This window comes from Mustela nigripes, chromosome 15, assembly GCF_022355385.1.
Source record: "Mustela nigripes isolate SB6536 chromosome 15, MUSNIG.SB6536, whole genome shotgun sequence".
In the NCBI taxonomy this organism is placed as follows: Eukaryota; Metazoa; Chordata; class Mammalia; order Carnivora; family Mustelidae; genus Mustela; species Mustela nigripes.
Genome location: NC_081571.1, coordinates 49706980 through 49729712, shown reverse-complemented (window position 1 = coordinate 49729712; position 22733 = coordinate 49706980). Strand labels below are relative to the sequence as shown.

The following is a 22733-nucleotide window of genomic DNA, read 5'->3' as shown; positions in this document are numbered from 1 at the left end:
TCTCTCTCTTACTCTTGGGCTCTCTCTCTCTCTCTCCCCTTCCTGTCTCTCTCCTTCCTCTTCCTTTTTTTCCCCTCTCTCTCACCCTTTGAGTATTCATCATGTAAAATAATTTCTGACTCAGGTATGTTCTAAATACGTGCTTTGTTTCCTAATTTTGATTACACAGAAATACAGTAACTTCCATTATTTTATAGTTCTAAGAAGCTCATACTCTGGTTAAAAGCACTGCTTATATCCCCAAAGATATTAATGAACTTTCCTAAAATTTTTGACATCCTAATTGAAAAACGGGGCTAATATTAGGTTTGTCTCTTAAGAAAAATAAAGTGTTTTGAATTTGAAAAAAATATTTAAAACATTAAAAATGTGAGCATTTATCAAGGAAATATTTGTGAGCTTGTTTCACAGAGACGTTTTAGAGACTCCCAAATCTTTGAAATGATACATACTTTTTTTGGTTTAAGCCCTTCAGAAAGTGAAAATATGCCAGCCAAATTTATTCTTCATTGCAGAATTTCCAGTTTTTAGAATAAGTGGTGTAAGTTTTAGACATTTTAATGATCCAATTAAAATATATTGCTGCTACTATTTCATGCATGAAAAGAATATTCAGGACAAGTGAAGGAGATTAAAATAAATAACTATTATTTGATAGACATTTTATAAATATGCACTGAATTTTGATTATTCAATTTCCAAATCAGTTCGATGCTGTCATAAGACATATATGATGCATAATATGCAATGGAAAAATATATATATTCGACTCTCATATCCTAAGAACTGGTTCATATGATGTAATTTTATTATTTGGTAGAATAAATTGATATGATTATCAAACAATGTTTTCAAATACAATACCTTTCAGGGACTTCTATCACAGATATTCCATTTTTAAGACCCCAGAATTAGGATTTGGAAATACTTATTTTGAGCCATTGAACCCATTCATTTTAGTGATAGAGTTTTTAATCGAAGTTAGTCTTTTTCCCCCTTAGGACTGGATATCTAAATACATTTTTATTGACTTTGTCTAGAGTTATTTGTTTGTAAGTGGGCTTTTGAAACTAAATTAAACCCATGAGGTAGACCTGTATGTTAATTATTTTGAGATTTTGTGCATAATAACATTTTGTACTATATATGTGAGTGTCTGTGTGTGCCAGAAAGCCAAATGAGCGTCTCAGGAAGGTGTGAAAAAGGATAAGGAGACACATTTTTTGAAGGCCAGCCATATACGAGGCACTGGACTAGGAGTCATGCTATATCCTGCCTCTCACTCCATTCTCAGGAGACTCCTCTCTACTGCCTGCACTGAGCCCCATTTTAACATAAGGCATCCAAGTGTCAAGTTAGTAACTTGCTCCAGGATCCATAGCTAAGAAGTAGTAGAAGCAGCATTTGATCTTCTATGTAGGACTTGGAAGCTCATCTTCTTTCCCATAAATATGCTGACTGTTCAGAAGTGTTTGGGGAAAGAAAGATGTTTTGATTTTTTAAGGGAAAGCTAATTTGTCAGCATTAAAAAGATAGAGTGACAGTTTATGTAAGGGAACTAACATTTATAATTTAAAAACAATATTTGGGAAGGACAAATAAAAGAGAAAAAAAAGTTCTGGAAAGAAAAACAAGGTTTGTTAGAGAAGAATCAACAGAATGTGTTCAAATGATTGGTAAGATAAACCAGACGGAGATAATTTAGACTGGACCTAGACTGGCGGCTTAAAAAGGCAGTTGGGTTAGCTGTTTTCCCATGGGTAAGTAAGGCGCTATCTACTCACAAATGGAAGTTTTGGCCAGATCTCTATTTAGTAGGCAGGGGAAAAAAGTCATGGACCGATGATTAAATTAAGGAAAATAAAGGTTGTGACAGTTGCCCGATCTGTCACCAAGAGAGTGGGTGGAACAGAAGTATAAGGAGGGCATACAGTGAGAAAGAATACAGAATATAAAGAGGGAAATGAACAAGGAGCAACATGGCTAATGAAGTCACACTCAAGACAAGACTACAGTAGTCTGCCAGCGAGGTCGAAGAGAACACGAAACTGACCGAATCAAATGAGAAGCCGAGAGGCGAAAACAGTATGCTTCTAAATGAAGACCCGTATCCTAAATCCCAAATAGCTTAATTTTAAAAAGTTTAATGATAAACTTTGAAGAATGTCATGGAAGTATCAGGCTCTTTCAATTATTGACCAATTATTACCATTGCTTTTAACTTTTCTTCCTTATTTATGTGCTTCGTAAAAATTGTGACCCTTCCAGATTTTTTCATTTATTACCTTTATCTTCTTTGACTGACTAATTAAGACCAGGGTGATAGTTAATAAAGTTTTCTTGGGATTGTGAGTGAAATTCCTGTCTCAACAAACTAAGGCAAAAAGAAGAAGGGGAAAAAATGAAATTGTATTCTTATTCAAGGCTGCTGCTCTTCAGAGGACGAAAATATTTAAATGTTTAAATGTTTAGATTAGATCTACCTGTTATACCTTAGTGAAGAGTTTAGCAAATTCGATCTTCCTTTTTATATTCAAGGGATCACAATCTCATTGGCAGACAAATTTTACTCATGAAGTAGTTAACAGTAATAATAATAAGACAGCATAGCGTCCCGATCTGTGTGCTGTGTGTGAGGACTAATACGTTCAGAGTCTGTAATTGTCAGAGCTGTCAAGGGAGACTACAAGGGAATTGAAATGTTGTTTTCAGTTGTCTCAATTGAGCAATCTGGAAAATTTCTAGTTTTGCATCTTTAACTTTAAAGTAGACGAAGCTATGATAGGGACCACATTTCACACCAAAAAATCAATGTTAAATACAGCTCCACCAAAAATCAGATGTATACATGGCAGTGTAGGAGGTATTTCTTACCAGCAGACAAGCCTCCAACTTTTCCTGTCTTCCTTCATTTTTTTACCCATCTCCCTATCAAAGAGACATTTTTATTATTTTATACTATGTCAGAATGACTTTTATAATTTTCTTAATTTTCCTGTCTTTATATATTTGGAATCACTCTGTGCTATAATGGCCAGCATTTTGGCATTTCAGACTTAGAGGTTGAAGTGAATTCATCAATTCAACGTTTCTGAACACTTAAGGTCCCAAACATTTCTATGTGCGTGCACATTTCTATGTGGTACTCAGGAGTCCGTCTTCTGGTTTACTTGAAGTGGAGTCGTTACGAGTGTGAACTTTGGAATTGGACAAATCTAGTATAAATTCTGACTGCCCGTTTATTAGTTGTATAATCTTGGGCTGTTCCTTGTCCCTTTTCCACTTCATTCTCCTCTTCCTGAAGAGCATGTGTGTACGTACGTTTATGTAAACACATACACACACTACACATCCTATAGATGGAGTACAGTTGTTAATAAAGGGCTTACTATAGCCAGGCACACAGTACTTTCTAAGCGGTGGCTCTTTTCATGTTTTCTGACAGCTTAATGTCATTTGTCAGTTTTTACATTTTATTTGTAATTCTGGGAAAGTAGCATTTTGAAAGATGATAGTAGATACTTGACATGAGTTTACTTTTTAAGACAGTAATCTCTCAGTATGTGTGAATAGATAAATAGAAGATATATAGGGAGAGGGATGGTCAACCTAAGACTTTGATTTTGCAGGCTTCGTGTTCCAATATTTCAAGCATATCAGGGAAGAAAGCACTAGAAGGAGAAGCTTCAGGAAGGCAATGCCATCCTTGCGAGCAAGAAAACTGCAGGTGTCAGGTGTAGCCATTACCGTAGGTAAGAGCCTGTGGGACTTGGATGGCGCTGGGCCCACCTTTGCTCTGCCACTGCAAAGCGAACTAGCCTTCCGAGATAAGAGGAAATGACAGATCAGGGAGCAGTGCTGGCACTGAACTCATAGACAATCTTGGCTCACCCAGGCTTAGGTTGCCTTTGTGGTCCTTTTGTTAGAGTTTACTTTTAGTGCTCAGTAAACGCCCTGTGTTGACTTTAGAACCAGCTGATGCTGGGGCAAATGTTTTTTACTTGGGAGTAAATGCAGAGGAGTATGTTCTTTCTGAGCATGAATTTTAGAGACTGGTTTTATTGTGTTGCTGTTTTCTCCAGAGGGTGTGGCTAAAGGAGGTGAATTTTGTCGTCAGATGATGGGTCTTTGGCTGACCATAAGAAACTGTCATTTTGTGGGTTAATATTGGTCAGCATACAGTTTCAACTAAATACAGGATTTTGTTAAGAATCAGGACTTAGTACTTAGGATATGTAGCAAGATTGAGTCTCATTCATTTTGGGTTTTGAGAAGTTTTGGGTACATTTTTGGTCTTTTAAATTATCTTTTTCAGTTATGTTTTGTACTGACCATATCAGTCCACTTCTAACATTTTCTAGATCTTTTCTCTTGTGGTATTTTCATTTACTTATCCATTCATTCAAAAAGCTGAATGCTTGGGGCACCTGGGTAGCCCACTCAGTTAAGTGTCTGCCTTTGGGTCAGATAATGACCCCAGGGTCCTGTGATCAAGCACCGAGTCCAGCTTCCTGCTTAGTGGGGAGCTTGCTTCTCCTTCTCCCTCTGCCTGCTGCTCTCCTGCTTGCCCTCTCTTGCTCCCTCTCTGTCAAATAAATAAAAAAATCTTAAAAAAAAAAAAAAACAAACAAAAACTGAAAGCTTACTCTGTGGAGGGCACAAGAAAATGTAATGAGTCATGGCCTCTGCTTCAAGGAACTCAGTATAGTTGGATGAACTGGCAAAGAAATAATTACAATATAATTCAGTAATAGCTAATGGTTGAGGTTTCTGCAAAACTGAGAGAGTGATGTAGAGAAAGACATAATCCGCTCTGTCTCACTGAATCAATAAAACTTTTCCTAGGAGGTAGTAATTGATGTTGGCATTTCTGCAAGGAAGAAAAAAGAAGGTTTTTTTTTTGGCAAAAAAAAAGGGGGGGGATCAGATACTAAAAAATGAAGGGTAGTTTTTTGTGGCTTTCCATAGAATATAAAGTGAGGTCAGAGTAGTGACCAGTAGTGAGGTATCTAGAAAAGTAGATGAAGGATAGATTATGAAAGCATTAACATTGCTGTGAATAAGGTATTTGGATCTGTGTTATAGGCAATGGGCAGTGTCAAAATGTTAAAGCAGAGGTATAGAGTGGCTTGATTTTGTGTTCTAGAAAATAGTCTTCAAAGAGAAAGAGAGCAACTATTTATCAGAGTGGTGACAAAGAGTTGAAATTTGTACTAGCATTCAGCTCTGCTGACCATCTAGATAAAGACATAATAACCTTACTTTTCCATTTGTGAGGCCTGATGCCTTCTGGTTCTAAAGTCCCATCAATGATATCACATATAATTCTTAAAATCGTGTATTTGTTAGGTGCCTGTTATCATATGAAACATAAATTCCAATACAATGTAGCATGACAAATGCTAGTTAAGTAATTTCTCAGAACTTCGGGGATAGAGTCACTCAGGGTCCATTCATTTACTGAAAGTCTAGTATATACCAGAGATAGTGCTAAGAGCTAGTAATAAAATATTGACTAAGACCAGGTGTCTACATTATGAATATTTATTAGAGATACAACCTTTGTGAACACGTGATATCTGTGCATGTGTAAGGCATTAATAAAAACACAGCTTTCATAACTCTAAAATTATATTTCAAATATTTTATCATATATTCCAAATCATAGGATGCAAAGATATCTCAAACCAAAAAAAAAAAAAAAAACAACCCACATCATTATATAAGTTTCCAGGTTTTCATTTGCATTTTTGTTTGTTTGTTTGTTTGAGAGAGAGAGAGAAGGAGAATGTGTGGGCAAGGAGAATCTTAAGCTGCCCCATGCCCCGTGCAGATCTCCAGGGCTTGATCTCACGACGCTGCGATCATGACTGGAGCCCAAATGAACAGTCAACACTTAACCGACTAAGCCATGCAGGCACCCCCTCATTTGCATTTTTAAATGCAATTTATATTTTTATTGCTGCTTTGCATCAAAGAAATGGAATCATATTAGTCTAATTTACACACTTGTTTAAATATCATTAATTTCAGGGCACCCGAGTGGCCCAGTCCTTTGAACTTCTGACTGGATTTCGGCTTGGGTCATGGTCTCAGGGGGGTAAGATAGAGCCCCATGGCAGGCTCCGAGCTGTGCGTGGAACTTGTTTCAGATTCTCTCTCCTCTCTCTGTGCTCCTCCCCCCTTGCATGTACTCACTCTCTCTCTGAAAAAAGGAAATTAATTAAAATAAAATAAAAATATCCATGATTCCAAATAACGCCAAGAGCCATAACCACGCAGTATCCTCACAAGGAACGCCTTTCCTGTCACAGAAGCTGACTCCTTCCCCAGTACTTCTCACACCTTCTCTCCCTTCAGTAACTCTCCCCTCTCCTTTTCGCTTCTTCAGTCTCCCTTCACAGTTAACTTCTTCCCTCTTCCCACCAATACACTCAAACCTTCACTCCCTAAGGAAATGTATACCTCGGGGAAGCTGTCCAGTTCTCTTCATCAAGCTTCTTGAAAGAAGAATGCGCATCTGCTGCCTCCCTTCCCCATTTGTTCCTCAACCCTCCCAGCCCAGCTTTTGTGCCATCTCTCTTAAGGCACTGTTCTCTTTAAAGCTGCCTCTGATGCTACCTTTCATTCCCTCGTCTCCACCTACCCCTTACAAAGGGGGGTAGGCCCAGGAGATTTTAGAGATGTTTGCAGTGGCCTCTCATTTTATTCCCTTTGAGAACTTATTGACCCTCAGCAATTCCTGAAAACATGTGTTGCTGAAGTCTACTCTTAAGCATTTGCTCCTCACCTCAAATGCAGCATGCTTATAATGTGAGCTCCCAGACTTGCCTTTTCCCCTGTTGTTGCTATTTCTAATATTGGAGTTAGTTTATTGTGTGCTCTTCCAATCTGGGCAGTAATGATCATTCCTAAGTTGTTTTTCATAGCTGTGGTCTACTTATAGATCAGACATTCTTTCTGAAATAGTCTGACACTTATTCCTCCTTTACATTCCTCTCCTCTTTTCCTCCCTAGCTCTGGCTCTCTACCTTGTGTTTGGACCAGTACAGTGTGTCCCTATTACGGTGGCTTCCCTATCCCTCAATTTACTCTCACTTTATCCTGAAGATGCAAAAAAATCAGCGTACATAGGAAATATATATTGATCCAATAAGAAAATCTGTTATTTGGGAATACCTACTCTGTGCCAGATATGTGTATGTATAAGGTTCCTATTGCTGCTGTAACAAATCACCACACATTCTGTGGCCTAAGACAACACAAATTTACTATCTTACATTCTAAAGGTCAGAAGTCTGAAATGAATCCAACTAAAATCAAGGTATTGGTAGGGCTATGTTCTTTCTGGAGGGTAAGGGGAGAATTGATGTTCTTGTCTTTTCCAGTGTCTAAGAGACCACCTATGTTTCTTGGATTGTTGGCCCCTTCCTTCATCATCCAAGCATACCACTCCCACCTCTGCTTCCATTATCATACGTCCTTTTGCCGACTTTGATCCTCTTGCCTCCCTCTTCTAAGAATTTTTGTTATCTTGGACCTACTGGAGTAACCGAGGACAAATTTCCCATCTCAGGATTCTTAATCACATCTCTACAAAATTCCATCTGCCATATGAGATAACATATTTTTGTGTTCCAGGATTCAGGATATTTTGTTAGCAGGTAGGGGTACACATCATCCTGTCTCCCAGAATAAATTATATTCAGTACCACTAAAAAAAAAAAAAAAAGTTATTATTATGTCCTATGGTGGAACTGAAGCTCAGAGGAGTGAAGTCTTCCTGAATAAGTTACATATCCAGGATCTCAACTGAGGTCCACCACATTGTTTCTTCTGTGCAAGTGGCAATTTAATGGTGCCAAGAACTGTATTAGCAATTGGGGGATGTAACTGTAACAAACAATAAAGTCATGTAAGTACATGTATAATTGGTAGGGCTGTGAGTAAAGGATATAGACATAGCAACATAAAATGCTCTGATGAGGTCCACACAGATTAGGAGGAAAGCCTGGTGTCTGGGGGATTATGGGTCAACACTCTTCTAACCAAGATACTTCCCTCCTTGAATAACATCAGTTTCCCAGAGCATGAAACTCTACTACAACGATATTTAAGCACATTTATAAAGTAGCACCAATATTCCTTTTCAGGTCTATGTCCTAGTTGTCTCCCCATCCAATGTTTCTTACCCTACAAACATTATATCATCCATACAAGTCCAATGTGTTGGGGCACCTGGGTGGCTCAGTGGATTAAGCCGCTGCCTTCGGCTCGGGTCATGATCTCAGTGTTCTGGGATCAAGCCCCATGTGGGGCTCTTTGCTCAGCAGGGAGCCTGCTTCTCTCTCTCTCTCTCTGCCTGACTCTCTGCCTACTTGTGATCTCTCTGTCAAATAAATAAATAAAATCTTAAAAAAAAATAAAATAAATCCAATATGTTTTGTCCTGTTGCTCACTATTTGTTTTTTTATTCTTTTTTTTTCTTTCTCCCTTGATATATTCTTTGTCCTCAGTTCTATCAGCCAAATCACTACCTGTATTTCAAGCATCATCTCAAATGCTACCACCTACCTGAAGCTTTCCTGGATCCCCTCCCCCAATTAATCTTTGTGATCTGAGATATAATAACAGCACTGTGTACTTCTAATACAACTCACACATTCTCTCTTGTGTTATAGATGATTGTATATGTGTCTGTCTCCCCAGCTAAATGGTAAGCTTGTTCTTCCCTCTCTCCTTCTTTTTCTTCCTTCTCCCCATCTCTTCCTCTTTTCTTCCTTCTCTCTTTTCTTTCTGATCTTCATTTCCTTAGTTTCTTTCTTAATAAGTTTTCTTCAATATAAATTAAATACATCTCCTTCATGTTGATCACTGTTTTCATAGCTGACGATGTATCCATGAACAAGCCAGACATAATTTCTACTCTACTGTCACTGAATTTATAGTTTGAAGGACAAGGGCTAGCTGTACCCATCTTTTTTTTTTTTTTTTAAATCTTTTTAGTCCCTGGAACATAGACATACTTAATAAATTCTGATTTGAGACAAATATCTGTGAAGATTGAAATTTAACTAAAAACTTCCAGTCATAGCCTACTCACAGACTTTCAAAAGACCTGTGTCCTTTATTGAAATCAAGAAATATTTGTTTGAATTGCCTATGTTTTCTTTATAATTTTTCTTTTCCTACTGAAATTATATATTTTGTATTACATTGATTACCAAAACTGTATTTTGCTTCCAGGAAAAAATATTATACAGATTATATAACAGTCTGTTCAAATGACCTTGCAGGTTTTTAGCAGCAATGGAAAGTAGTGAGATACTTAAGTAATTGCCAGTGAATTTACCTCATTTGTAGTGAATTACTTTTGGAAGTGAACATCACAGCTAGTTTTGTTTGTATGTATTTTACAAGTGGGTCTTAAAAATTGAATTAAAGTAATTTATCATAAGAATTATCAACACCAAATAATTCTTACAAATTTATTGTGATGAAGATGCACTGTCGATTTTAGTTTGTGATGTAAATAAATGTCTTGAAAGATCATATGTTGTCAACTTTAATCAGAATGCCTTGATAATAATTAGAATTCAGTAAGACAGAGTTTAGAGTCTCTTAAGATTATACAAGACTCTGCTTTCCTGTTTTAAAACTTGATTAGGTCTCCCATTATCACTCAGAGATAAAGGTAGGGGTATTCCTTCTTTATAAGTATGTGTAAATTAGACTGATTTACCATGTGCTCTGAAAATTCAAATATTGTATTATCTATTAGAGGAATAAATGTATTATCTAATTTAAATTGCACTTAAAAGTTAAAAATTAAATATTTTAACTTCTATTCAGTAAATGATATCTATGGATATGTGCGATTGAAGCTTGATCCTGAGAGCAAATAACATAAGGAAATAGGAAACAAATTACATGATACGCTTCTTTTAGATAATAGAGACCCCTGGAGTGAACTGTTGCTATAATACAATAATACTTGATAATTAGAACTTTCTTGTGTGACAAAACTAGCCATTGGCAGTGGAACCAATGCAGTGGTAGATGTAACATTCCTGATGTGAAGTTGGTATGCATCGATTTGGTTTTCTCATGGAATAATGGATCTTCTTTCATTTATCCTCCACTATTCATGGATATTTCCATGTGAATAAAGAGTAAGTATCAAAAAAGAATGAACATATTTAAAGAGTCAAAAATATGGGTAAACAACCTGTGTCTGTGTGGTAGGGTAGCTTTTTATAAAGCCTATCAGTGGAGACAGAGAGATCCTAGCTTGGGTCTGACCTCTCCTCACAATGTGAGTCTGGGTTAGAGAAGACGATTTCCAAGACACCTCCAACTCTTATATCTTACTATGATAATTTCATGACTATCTATTTAAAATTGTAACTTTTGGGGGTGTCTGGGTAGCTCAGCCAGCTGACTGTCTGCCTCTTGGTTTCAGCTCTGGTCATAATCTCACAGTTTGGGTTCTAGCCCCATGTTGGGCTCTGCACTTTGCAGAGTCTGCTTCAGATTCTCTCTCTCTTTTCCTCTCCCTCATGTGCTCTCTCTCTCTCTCTTTCAAATAAATAAATACATTTAAAAAACCTTTAATATCATAACTTTGGATTTTTGGTAGGCAGTGTTACTTATGTCCATGCTACTGGGTCTCTTTATTGATGTGATTTTATCATATTTTTCTATAATTAAATATCTCTGGAGTCAAGATGGATGTATAATGACAATTTGAATCCTTTTGTGTGTTATTTGAAAAATGGGTGATCCTTTTGATTGGAATTTGAATTAAAATTCCATTTCCATCATCTTAAAGTTATTTTCTGTATGATACCAAATCATGAATATTAGTGCCTCTATGTCAAAGGACAATAATGATAGTCTACATATATGGGGTGCTTATTTAGCGCTATGCACAGTTGTGGCTTGTTATGCACAGTCCCTCATTTGATTTTCATAATCACCCTAATGTGCAGGTACTTGTATCAGTCCCACTTCCAGGGTGGTTAGGTGAAATGTCCAAGGTCAATAAGTTGTGGATTTCAATTCTGTAAAATCTTCAAATTTGATCTAGAGTTCATCCATGCAAAGTATTTATGAAACAACATTCTTTAGGAGGAATATATTTTTCTATCAAGTTTCATTATTGATCCTGGGAAATACAGTTGAAGGAAAAAATTTATGGGAGTGATGTCATGGCCCTGGCTCTGCCCTTCATTCTGAACAAGTGGCAGCTCTTTAGGTAGTGGGGATATTACTTAAAAACAAAACAAAACAAAACAAAAAACCCAAAAAACAAAAAAAAAAAAAAAAGAAAGAAAGAAAAAAATAAAAAAAAGAAAGACAAGGAAAACCCCATTACAATGGAATGATAGCAAAACAAAGGAAGGAAGGAAACTGTCATTATGGAACATACATATATATTTCTCACACATCCTATGCCATATAATGTTCTCAGCAATTTGTGAGACACGAGCAATGAGATTCTCTTTATTATATTTGGGGACAAGAAAGCTCACAGAAATTAGATCTTGCAAACAGAGACCATCTTACCTAATTGCAGATCTTGGGCTGCAAAGATCCTTTGTCCTCCATCATATTTCTGCTATTGCTCTCCATTTTAAAATTTTATTAAAAATAACAGAAATATTTCTGTTTTACTGTCAATGGTACTATAGACAGAAGAAGAGAACAAACAGCACTGGCATGGCAATGAACACGTGTTTTTCTTAAAGCCAAGGTTGCCTCTCTCTTCCCTCAGTTCTCTCTCTCTCTCTCTCCTCTCCCTTGAGCTCTGTAGTTGCTATTTCAAGTTTTCCTATATTGATTCACATCCTTAAGAAGGTAGAACATGAGGCAAATATTTCTAGTACTCTATCAAAGCATTGAATAACATCACCACCAGTTTTAGCCAGCTCACTGTCACAGGTAATGTTTAAATGTTTGATACAGCTCAAAAGTGACCATTTCCTTGGTGTCACATTCCATAACATTTGTCTTGTATACATTTTATTGTCCGGCAGTTGGATGAAGGACACCATCTTATTCCATATTCCATAGGTGTGCCATCTTATTATTTATTCTGTAGATATCTCCAGCTAGAGGTGGAAAAGGAAACTCAGAGCAATTGAGTGCTATTTCATGTTTCTGTTCCTGATAGCTGTAAATATAAAAATCAAGGTCACTATTATAATTTTATGGAACCTTTTTTTTTTTTTTTTACAAGGCCTTCATTATGAGAAGTAAAAAGTACCTCGAGAAAAACAGTGATATTATCCTCTGCATCTAGGTGCTTAACTTTTGAGCAAGCATGGGAAAGATTTTTAAATGATGGAAGATTTAGAATAGCAATGTGATTGGGCTTCTATTTGAGACTGTTAGCTATTTTCTTTAATATTCTCCTGTAAGCTTTCATTACAGTCTTTGTTAGTTGCTAGCCAATAACCATTATCACTTCTTTCCTTTATAACAAAACACTAATTTATGGAAGAATTCCACATTTTTTTTCCTCCCACCATGTACTTTAAGAGGAACCCGGCCCATGTTGCATTCCAGATGTGAGCCATGGTGAGCTCATTCTCTTTGTGCTCAGGCATGGTCAGGTGATGCAATTTATGGCTTATGAGGACATCTCCTGTGAAAAATTTCTTCAGGGGCTCAAAAGAAATATATGTAATAAATAGTTCTTCCCTTTTTTCTTTGGGTTCCTAGAGTTGTTGTAGCCACCTTGCTCACATGGAGGTGTTTCCCAGTGTATCGAGGATAGCAAAAAGGAAATATGGAAGGAATTTGGGTCCTACATGTTGTTGACCTACCGATTTCACCAACTGTAGTTGTGCTCCTGGAATTCTTTTTAGGAAGACTACTATATTTTTAAGATTATATACTTATTATTTAACTTGAGGATTTTTCTTACGCGGTCTCTACTTACCACCCAGCTTCACAGCTCATGTTTTACTATGTAATGATAAAATATGTCAAGATTTCACATTTGTGACAGTGTGCAGACTATTTCAGTTGTCATCTAAGTATCATTTTTATTAACATGTTTATAAAGTGACTTGATAGTGTCAGATGACAGACACTAAGTAAAAAAAAAATCATTTTCATTACTTAATATTATAAGCACGGCATCCAAACATAAAATCATAATTCAGCTGAAGCCTCAGGTATATTTAATGCTACCCTTGCATTTACTGTTTTCTAGTCATCTGATTTTGCTAAGCAATTTCTACAAGATGGCTGTAGATGGGTAAATCCTCATAGTGTATTTTCTTTGCTTTTTTGAAACTGGTGAGAATACACAATGCAATGGAGATTTTATTGCAATTGTCTTTCAAGCGTTTGTATAATCAAAGTCTATTTATTGCTGCACATACAGACCCAGAAATTCTTCTGCTCTCAGTAAAATGTCCATGTGTGACATTCTTATGATTATGGCAAATTGAGATAAATTAAATAAAGCAAAATAATATAAAGGATCTTTTTCCCACTAAATATAGTATATATCAATTCTTTTTTTTTTTTTTTAAGATTTTTATTTATTTATTTATTTGACAGACAGAGATCACAAGCAGGCAGAGAGGCAGGCAGAGAGAGAGGGGGAAGCAGGCTCCCTGCTGAGCAGAGAGGCTGATGCAGGGCTCAATCCCAGGACCCTGAGACCATGACCTGAGCTGAAGGCAGAGGCTTAACCCCCTGAGCCACCCAGGCGCCCCAATATAATATATATAAATTCTTTTTATATATCTTCAGTGTTTTTAAACACTGAAATTTTCCTCATGACTAAAATTGACAAAAATATATGGATCAACTTTCTTGGTAACAATGACTGGAAAACTTGTAGATATTCTTGTAGATTTTCACACCAAAATGGAGAAGGCTGGGGGAGTGAATCCCTTCTGAAATTCTTAGCTATTTTGTGACATGTCTGAGACTCTCTGTGATTATCAACACCATACTGTTGTCTTACTAGGAAGTTTCTCATGGCTGAAGAAAATGATTTGCTTTGACTGTCTCACTGTTTGAAAGAAAAGCGATTGTGGAAGTTTTATACCCGTTTTTGGTCCTGTCAAACTGGAAAGGGCACACTCCTGTCTCAAAGGCTTTTTTTGAAGGACTTACAAGCCAGAGCTCAATGTGGGAGTTTGTTTCCAGCCTTGAATTTCTCGAGTTCCAGAGAGAGAGACTTCTATTAGGCCACCGGGCTAGCGCAGCAATGTTTAGATATTATTTCAATCAAAGAACTGTGTTCCATTACCCTAGGATCTATGTCAAGCTGTGGATTAGGTTAAAAAACCAACAAAAGCTCCTGGTGGTTGAAAGATTATAAGTATTTTGCTACATTACTACATTGCAGGCAGGAGCACGTTCTTTCAGCATTTTAGAGTTTCACAATGTTACAATTAATTAATTGTGTCTATCTAGCTAAAACACTAGTCAGAGTTACCGTCTGCACTTTTAATAAATCCTTTGAATTCCCTTGATCTTTCTTTTTTCTTATCCTCCTCTCTGTGTACTGTAGTAGAACTTTTCTAAGCCCGTAAAACTTTGATTAATGGAATAAAGAATCAGATTCGAGATACCTGTTTTTCTTACTCCTCCATGCTTCTCGGCCATTTGGGTTTCTTGCTAAATGTACCTCAGCTTTTCTCACAAAGCATAAACAAAAAAACCCTGAAATTATAAAGCATTACCACCCTTGCTAATTTGAAATCATTTATCCACAGTTGTATATAATTAGCCTTTCACCATACACATTCAAATATCGTGTTTCTTTTCTAGAAAGTAGTTGGTATTTCTTCATTTTTCCTCTGCTTTTCATTCCTCCGCTCCCCAGTGGTACGCATGTATGTAAATCAGGTTGAAAATAAAGTGGGGGAAAAAAATCATGATTATCAATTGCACTTTTGACAACGATTTGTGTATTCATTCTCAATATTCAATGTGTAGAACTTGACTTTTTCCCCCCTTGCTCAGAATTCCCATTAAATTGTCTCTAATCTCTGTATTTTTCACTTTCTCCTAAGTCTCTCACTACTGTTGGCAAATATAGAAAAGAAAAGGAGCTACTACTAATAAACGTGCTTCATCCTTGACCCCAGGAGAACTCATTGCTTCCCAGCTGTGAAGAGTGTATTTCTTAGTAGGGAGCCTGGTCTTGCTTTCACCTGGTGCTGCTGGTGTAAGCAGCTATCGTGTTCAGATTCAAAGGTGGCCAAGATAGCATCCCGAGCACATGTCTCTGGAACGAAGTAGAGCCCACTTCTGTCCAAATGTTGCCAGGTGGGAAGAGGGTTCGGTGCCCTGCTGAGAGCATTGTGATTTGTTGGGCGGAATGTGGCAGGGGGTGTCCAGTTAGGAGCACAGAATGAGCCCACTTTCCTTTTCTGTTTGAGAATATTAAAGGAAGATGCACAACATGGCTTCTTTCTTTTCTCACAGCTTAAGTGAACTCTGCTGGGACAAGGATCTACCTTATTTATGCTGTGGTATGGAGATAAAGATATCAGAATTGAGGCCACGGTAACTTTTGCACTCACAGTATCTCCTAAAAAAAAATATATATATATATATATATATATATATATTAGTTTAGAACAACTCAGTTTATTTTCTTTACTGGAAAATAATGGGAGGGAAGGTACGACCCACAGGCAGTTTTTGGTTATGAGTATCAGCTAAAAAGACTAGTTTCTCCTAAAGATTTTAATTGCATGAGAATAAAAGGGATTATTTTGCTACTAGTCTTTGTTTTTGAAAATAAGAGTTTTTTTTTTTTTCTAAAATGGATCAAATAGTACATAAATAATGCACTTATTTACAACGCATTTAATGGATATTAAAACAACAATGGACTTAGTGTGGTAATAGGGAGATTATAAGGCATCATGTTTTGTTAAATGAGAGACTAATTTAAGAGTTAGATTTGTGGAGAATTACAACATGTCTTCCTCCCTTTTGTAGTTTTACATTTAGCTGGAGAGATTATTCTCTAAGATTCAACACCTAAAGAATGCATTTTTTTCATATTGTTCAAAGCTGACCTCTGCTTTTAGAAAAGTTTATCTGCACTTTTTCATCTGTTTAGAAACATACATTTTTGGTTAAAAGATCGAAGACAATCTCTCTTTGTCTTTTTTTTTTTTTTTCCCTGAGCTAGGGAGGTTGAGATAAAAAAGAATGACTGCTTTAAAAGTCACACATGGCTGTAATTTAAGATTTTTTTCCTCTCATTGTCCGTAACAGTTGAAAGAAACCTTCAATGAAAGTTTATTAACTAGGCCAATGCCTCAGGCAATAAAGGTTCATTTATTACCAGTTTCTTGGCTGTTTTTCTTCTTCTATTTTTCGGTTAAACTCATAGCGTAAGATAATACTTCACAAAATTAAACCTTTGACCTTCTGTAGAGTTAAGTCTCCTTTGATTAGATAAAGTAACAATTTATGGTCCAGCATGAGGTTGCACATGAAATGAATAATGCAATAGACTCCGCGTGGACTGAGAATCTATTGCTTTTGAAAATTTGAATGCTGTTTAAAGGGGGAAAAGTCTGCTTAAGTGTGTTGTCTTTATGCAGTGTGCACTTTAGCCATATTTCAAAAAGCTTTACTTCCAAGACAAAGTTATGTTTGAATTTTCTAATTCTCTTAAGAAAGATGTATGGTAAAAATGCTGCAGAAAGCTTTGTAACTCTTTGTAGGACTGTCATATGAGTGACAATGCCACACATTCCAGGTATTAGGGAGATTGAATTATAAAATTAAATAATTACGTGAGAAAAATGACCATTGATTTTACAAATGGAGTTCTACAATGATGGATGACAGGACAATCAGAATATTGTAAGTCATGGAAACATTATGGGCCACTGTTAACATAGCTTAAATCAAAATGATATTTAGCAACTTTGAACAACAAGAAGCAATATGACATTAATAAATCATAATAATAATGATATTAGGCCAGGTTCTTAATTTTGAAATTAACCCAGTAGGAATCCGGTTCCTGGTTATTATGATGTGGTAACTTTTGTGAATAACAATGTTTTTAATTTTGTTCCGCTCAAGTCCGGTTATAAATTTGGAACACCGTAACTCATTGTCAAAAGAGTGATTGGATATGCTTTTCCAGGTATTTCTCTCATTTGTCTTTGTGTTCTTCTCAAAATTGTTTGGGAAAACTGAGAAAAATCTTAGTTCCATCTGTGAAAATATTTCACTGGACTTGCCTAATTACTACAGAATAGAAACACATACTTTCAGACTCAGAATTGGTGTTTGTTTCTGTCTTCAGCTCAGTGAAGGTAGGGAAATGTGTACATAGCACAGGTCCGTGTTTCTCATAAAGCTGTTGTGATTAGCTGGTTGTTTAAATTACTAATTGACATGCAGGAGTTGAATGCTTGAGAGAAGTGTTTTAGTTTTAGTTTGGTTCTTTTTCAATTAGCTTAAATTATTTAAGGTGAATAAATCTACTGCAGTGATTTAGTTTCTTTTAATAGAATCTCATGGTACAACATAAATTAGGTCAAGAGAAGCCACTGGATCAGTCTAACTGCAGACTTTGCTCTTAAAATAAAGGAATATAAGGAAAATTGAAGATTTGCTAAGATTTTTACTATTGTTTTGAAATAAAGTGAAAGGTTCTATTGGAATACACAAAAGACTCACATTCCTTGCCGTGTTAGGAATTAAATGGTTCTTTCTGTAATAATGATTTTTCACAGCAGGAAAGCAGAAGTGCGTAATAATAACCATGGGTAGCTGTTCCTTGACATCCACCTGCTCCATTCCTAGGTGAGCTGGGTTGACTATACTAATGAAACCTCAAAAGGAGAATGGTTTTAAACATAGATAGCATTTATTTCTTGAGTGATAAAGTACAAGGTTGCTTCAAAATCAGACAACTAATTTTTCTGCTATACTAAAAATAAAAAATAAGTAACTTGACTCTGATTACAAAGGTGTGCCAAGGATAGGGCTGCATCTGTTCAATATGCCACTGTCCAGAGAGGACAACCACTAACCACTAGAGACTATGAACTATAACCTGCATTTCTTTCTTTCTTTCTTTCTTTTTTTTTTTTTTTTTTATAGATTTTATGTATTTATTTGACAGAGAGAGAGACATAGCAAGTAGACAGAGCAGAAGACAGAGCGGGGGGAAAGAGGCTCTCTGCTCGAGAGCCCAATGTGGGGCTGGATCCGAGGAACCTAAGATCATGACCTGAGCCGAAGGCAGAGGCTTAACTCACTGAGCCACGCAGGTGCCCCTAACCTGTATTTCTTATGCATTTTCCCAATCGCATGGCTGTATTATGTACACTTCTAAATTAATTAGGATTATTCTTTTTCTATAATCCAACTCAAAAACTTCAACCAAAACCCTCTTTTTTCCAAGTACTACAATTGGCCTGTCATCGTTCACATTTTCCTTATAACCAAATGAGGAAAATATCTACCTTTTCGGCTGCTTGTGGAGATTAAATGAGATGTTGATAGAAATGTTAGAAACTAATGACAGAGGGGTGAGGAATATATTGTCTCAATTAGTCCCCCTGTTCCTGTTGTTTTTCAGTGATCATGGCTGTCTATTGTTCCCAACACAGACCTTGAACACTGTTCATAAAGTGTGTGTGTTTTATATAATTACATTTCTTCCTTGTGCCTTTTCCTTGAAAAAAACGTGCACTCCTATATCAGGAAAAGGATGTGGCCACACCTTTTCCAGTTACTTCTACCCCCGCAACGTCAGACTTCATGTTAAAAATGGCCACCTCTGTGACACTTTTTTCTTATTTCCTCTCTCCTTCTCTCCAACAACCACATGCTATCTGAATTCTAGAAAAAGGAAAAAAGCGAGAGGCTTATTGAAGTATCAAAAGATTTAGGAGAGGATTTAGGTGTTGAGAAACGTAGGTGAACATTTGGGGAGATTATTCGTAAGTTAAAATGCCAATGGGGTGACTCCTTTGCAGGAAATTAAATTTATGGCACCATTTCTTCTTTTCACTTATTATACTGTCACCAATATATTGACAAGTAGCTTCTTTAAAAAAATCCTTTCATAATGTCACACACTGTCAGTTATTCTCAGGCTAGTACGAGGCACCTGCCTGGAGTCATTGCACTGAGTAATTGAGGGCGATGAGTCATGTGAGTAGTAAAAATATTTGGGCCTTAGACAAACGTGAGGACATCTAATGATCAGTGTATTGGAGATGGAATAATAGTGAATAATAACAAGGGTGCTTTAAAGAGAATTAGAGTCAAAGTTTACTTATTTCAATTTGTTTCTTTCTAGAATTTGTTCCATATTCAAGATACAGGGGGAAAATAATGATTTGTTCTTCTCTTTTTTTGTTGTGCCGTAGTGAAAATATAAGACTCAAGCTAATATAAATACTGTATTTTACCCCTAGTCCAGGTTAAAAGTTGCAGGCACAATTGAAGTTGAAAGACCAGTGTTTCAGTGGCAGATATGTTCCAAATTCTATGAATTACAGATGAACATTTAGGTGAGCTTTCTCAGTGAAGTCAGCTGATACTTGTGACATCACTGGAGTGTCTATAACCTTGCCTCCCTATACAATCTATAAGCTGCTTGAGCAAAGGAGATTCATTTTCTTTCAATGATTCTGTAGTTTACTGTATTCTGTACTTTTCTTTTTACATTTATTGACAGAGTCAGTGTGGTCAATGCTGAACTGGGAGTTAAGGGAATTGGGATTACTCTATCATTATTTAATGGTGTGACTTTATAGAAATGATTAACCTCACTGCCCCTAAGTTTCATCATCAGTAAAATAAAAGGGTCGCATTAGATAGTTTTCTCATCTCCATGCTTTAGAAGTCTAGACCCCAAGTGGCTGTTAACTATTTTTCTCAAGGCGGTAATGTTAACAGATGGAGTAAAAGTGAGAGTTATATATTCAAGACCTTTTTGTGCCAACTTCAGCTTTTCATAAATTACCTCTTTTCTTATTTTAAACCATAGTAATTTAAAAATTGTAATTAATTGTGTTCCAGCCTGATTCTGTGAGTTAGTTGTCAGAAGCTGAGTGTTTCAAAAACTTCCATGGAAATTCGTCAGTGATTTAACACATGGCCAAAAGACACCCCCATGGTGTTCCCTCCACCGACTTCACTACTGCTGTTACTTTCTTTCCTCTGAGAGACTGTGATTTTAAGCTCTTCAGAATAAGAAGGCTAAATTTGATGTCTATTTGATTGATTAGCATTATCAACATTATAATAAACTCTTTCCATATATTTCTCCAAATTAGTGGGGGGTTTTGTTAATCCAAACATTTTAAAAATCTAATTAAATCAATTGAAAAACTGAAAACTGGTATAGGGAGTGTTTCCATTAATGGCCTCAAAGATCAATTTTCCTTTTCTCTGCAGAATATAAATGCGTTTTAAAGGGCAAGAAAAGTCAGTCTAATGGACATTAGGAGACAAATTCACATTCAAAATCTTCAGTCTACCCTGATTCACAATTAAGTTGCTTATTCTAGTTGCTTATCATTTCTGTTATTTAATCATTCAAGGGTGAGGACAGGTATATTTCAATCACAATCTTCCTTTATTTAGAAAGTATTGAAAAAATAAATAACTGAAAATTAGTGTCAGTTTTTTAGACAGCTGGTATTTAAATAAGGATAGGAAGAAAACAGGGAACAGGAAAGGTACTGGTATTTTCAAGTTGTTATGTTGAGCCAAAAGTTCTTCTAAGACTTGGAGTGATTTCAATTGAGTTGTAATTCAAACTTATATGGAGCTTACAATGCACCTTCAACAGAGTTTTGCAAAGAGTCTATAGGAACTGTCAGGAGCAGAAAGATTACTTCACAGTAATGACTGTTGAATTGAACTATGCTTTTTGATGTTTTACTTTCTGAATTGAATTGTTGGACAAGATTAATTGCACACAGTGAGAGTTTTAAATGAATGGCAATGTAAAGCATTAAGTTTCTCTGTATGCCACTTGGGGGGGAAAAAAAGCCAGAAGGTTTAAATGAATAAATGCATTTAATGCACAAAATGCCTGTGCTAATTTTAAAACTCCTTTACTAACATCCTTTATTGAAAATAGAAACCTACTTTATTCATCTGTCTTGGTTATATTGCTGTGGTTGAAGTAATTTAATATTCCTGCTTTCCACTAATCTTCTAGTTCAACAGAAGTAAACAATAGGTTTCATAAATTAAAAATACACTCTTCTGAACATGCTTATAAGATTAAAAAAAAAAACAAGGCAGTAAACATTTATGACTGAAACAAACTAGATTGTTCAAATACTGCCATGATGTATCATGTATATCAATATGGCACTGATATCAGTTAGAATGCAAACAAGGTTTTAAATGATGTGCCCCTTCATTTCAGCTGGAGAATCCGCTTCACACCATCTGCCTATCAGATGGTTAGGAACCAGGACTGCGTATTAATGCCACATGTTCGATTTTCCTCCTTCTTGTAATGGTTAGATTCATATTGCTAATAGCTGTGCATGAGCACTGTCGATGAAATTTCTGTGACGGTGGAGTGATGAGATATTTATAAGCCGCCTGTCTCCCTGAATAATCAGTAGGAAGAATGCCAGACATAAATAACTTATCAATCCCAGAATATTAATAATAACTACCATGGGCTATAACCTACTACATCTTTAAAATGGTTTCTTCTAAATTTGGATAAAAAGTGACATAAACTAATAAAAAAGTCTATCATATGGGAGCTTTGATGGCTTACTCTTTTTTGCATATAACTCATTTTATTTAACCATTACATTTTGGGAAATACATTTTATATGGAATGTGATGTAAAAGTAGACAACATATCAAACATTTGGAAGTCATCTTGATGTCTTTGAAACCAAAGATCAAAGATTGGACCTTTCAAGTTAATGAGCAAAAACAAACAGATCAGAGAAAGAATTTGACAGCAATATGTCTCTTTTATTGATATTTATAATCTATAGTTGTAATCTACTCTTTATCACAAGGGGGACTAACTTATTTGAAATAAATAGAATGGGGATACTTTTCCCTTTTTTAGAAAGAGTCATCAGGATTGTATATAGCATTTGAAAGATTTAAAGGCTGTGTTGATAGCATTTTTCTTATGCTTTCAAAAGCTATCTTTGCAAAGTAAAATAAGACTTGTAAGTGGTGACAATGCCTGCTTCTCTTCCCCAAAATAAACCCGTGGATTGGTTTTAGGATATTGAATTGGAGTGAAGGCTTTGCATCAATACAGCGCAGAGTGGAGATTTAGTAACTTTAAGATAAATAAGATCAGTGTAGACTACTAAATAAAATGTTTAGACAGAAGCGTGGATTTTAGATTTCCATTTGTCCAATGGCTAAATTCTCACTCTATACTGTTAGGTAGCTTTTGCCATAGTTATCGTTTTGTGAGTAGCCGAACCAAGGGAAAGAAACATAAGGGCAGGATGGATATTCTGGTTACTTTATAAAATTTACTACCATTTGTGGAGGGCTAAGAATGTGCCCATGCTTTTGCATATATTATTTTGCTTTTATTCTCCACAACATCCCTATCAAGTCAGAATTGATATCTCTGTTTTAGAGATGAGAATGTTGAAGCCTTAAGAATTATATAACTTGGAGCAATATCCCATATATATCTGATGCCTGTTGCCCAAAGTTTGTATAGCTTTTTGAAGTCCATTTTTTTAACCATCATG

At 36.0% G+C, this 22733-nt stretch overlaps 1 protein-coding gene across 1 annotated transcript in view; it reads left to right on the top strand.

Moving 5' to 3' along the window:
• The window catches only part of DACH1 (dachshund family transcription factor 1), a 426163-nt gene that overhangs the window by 206554 nt on the left and 196876 nt on the right, over window positions 1-22733 (top strand). The window lies entirely within an intron of this gene.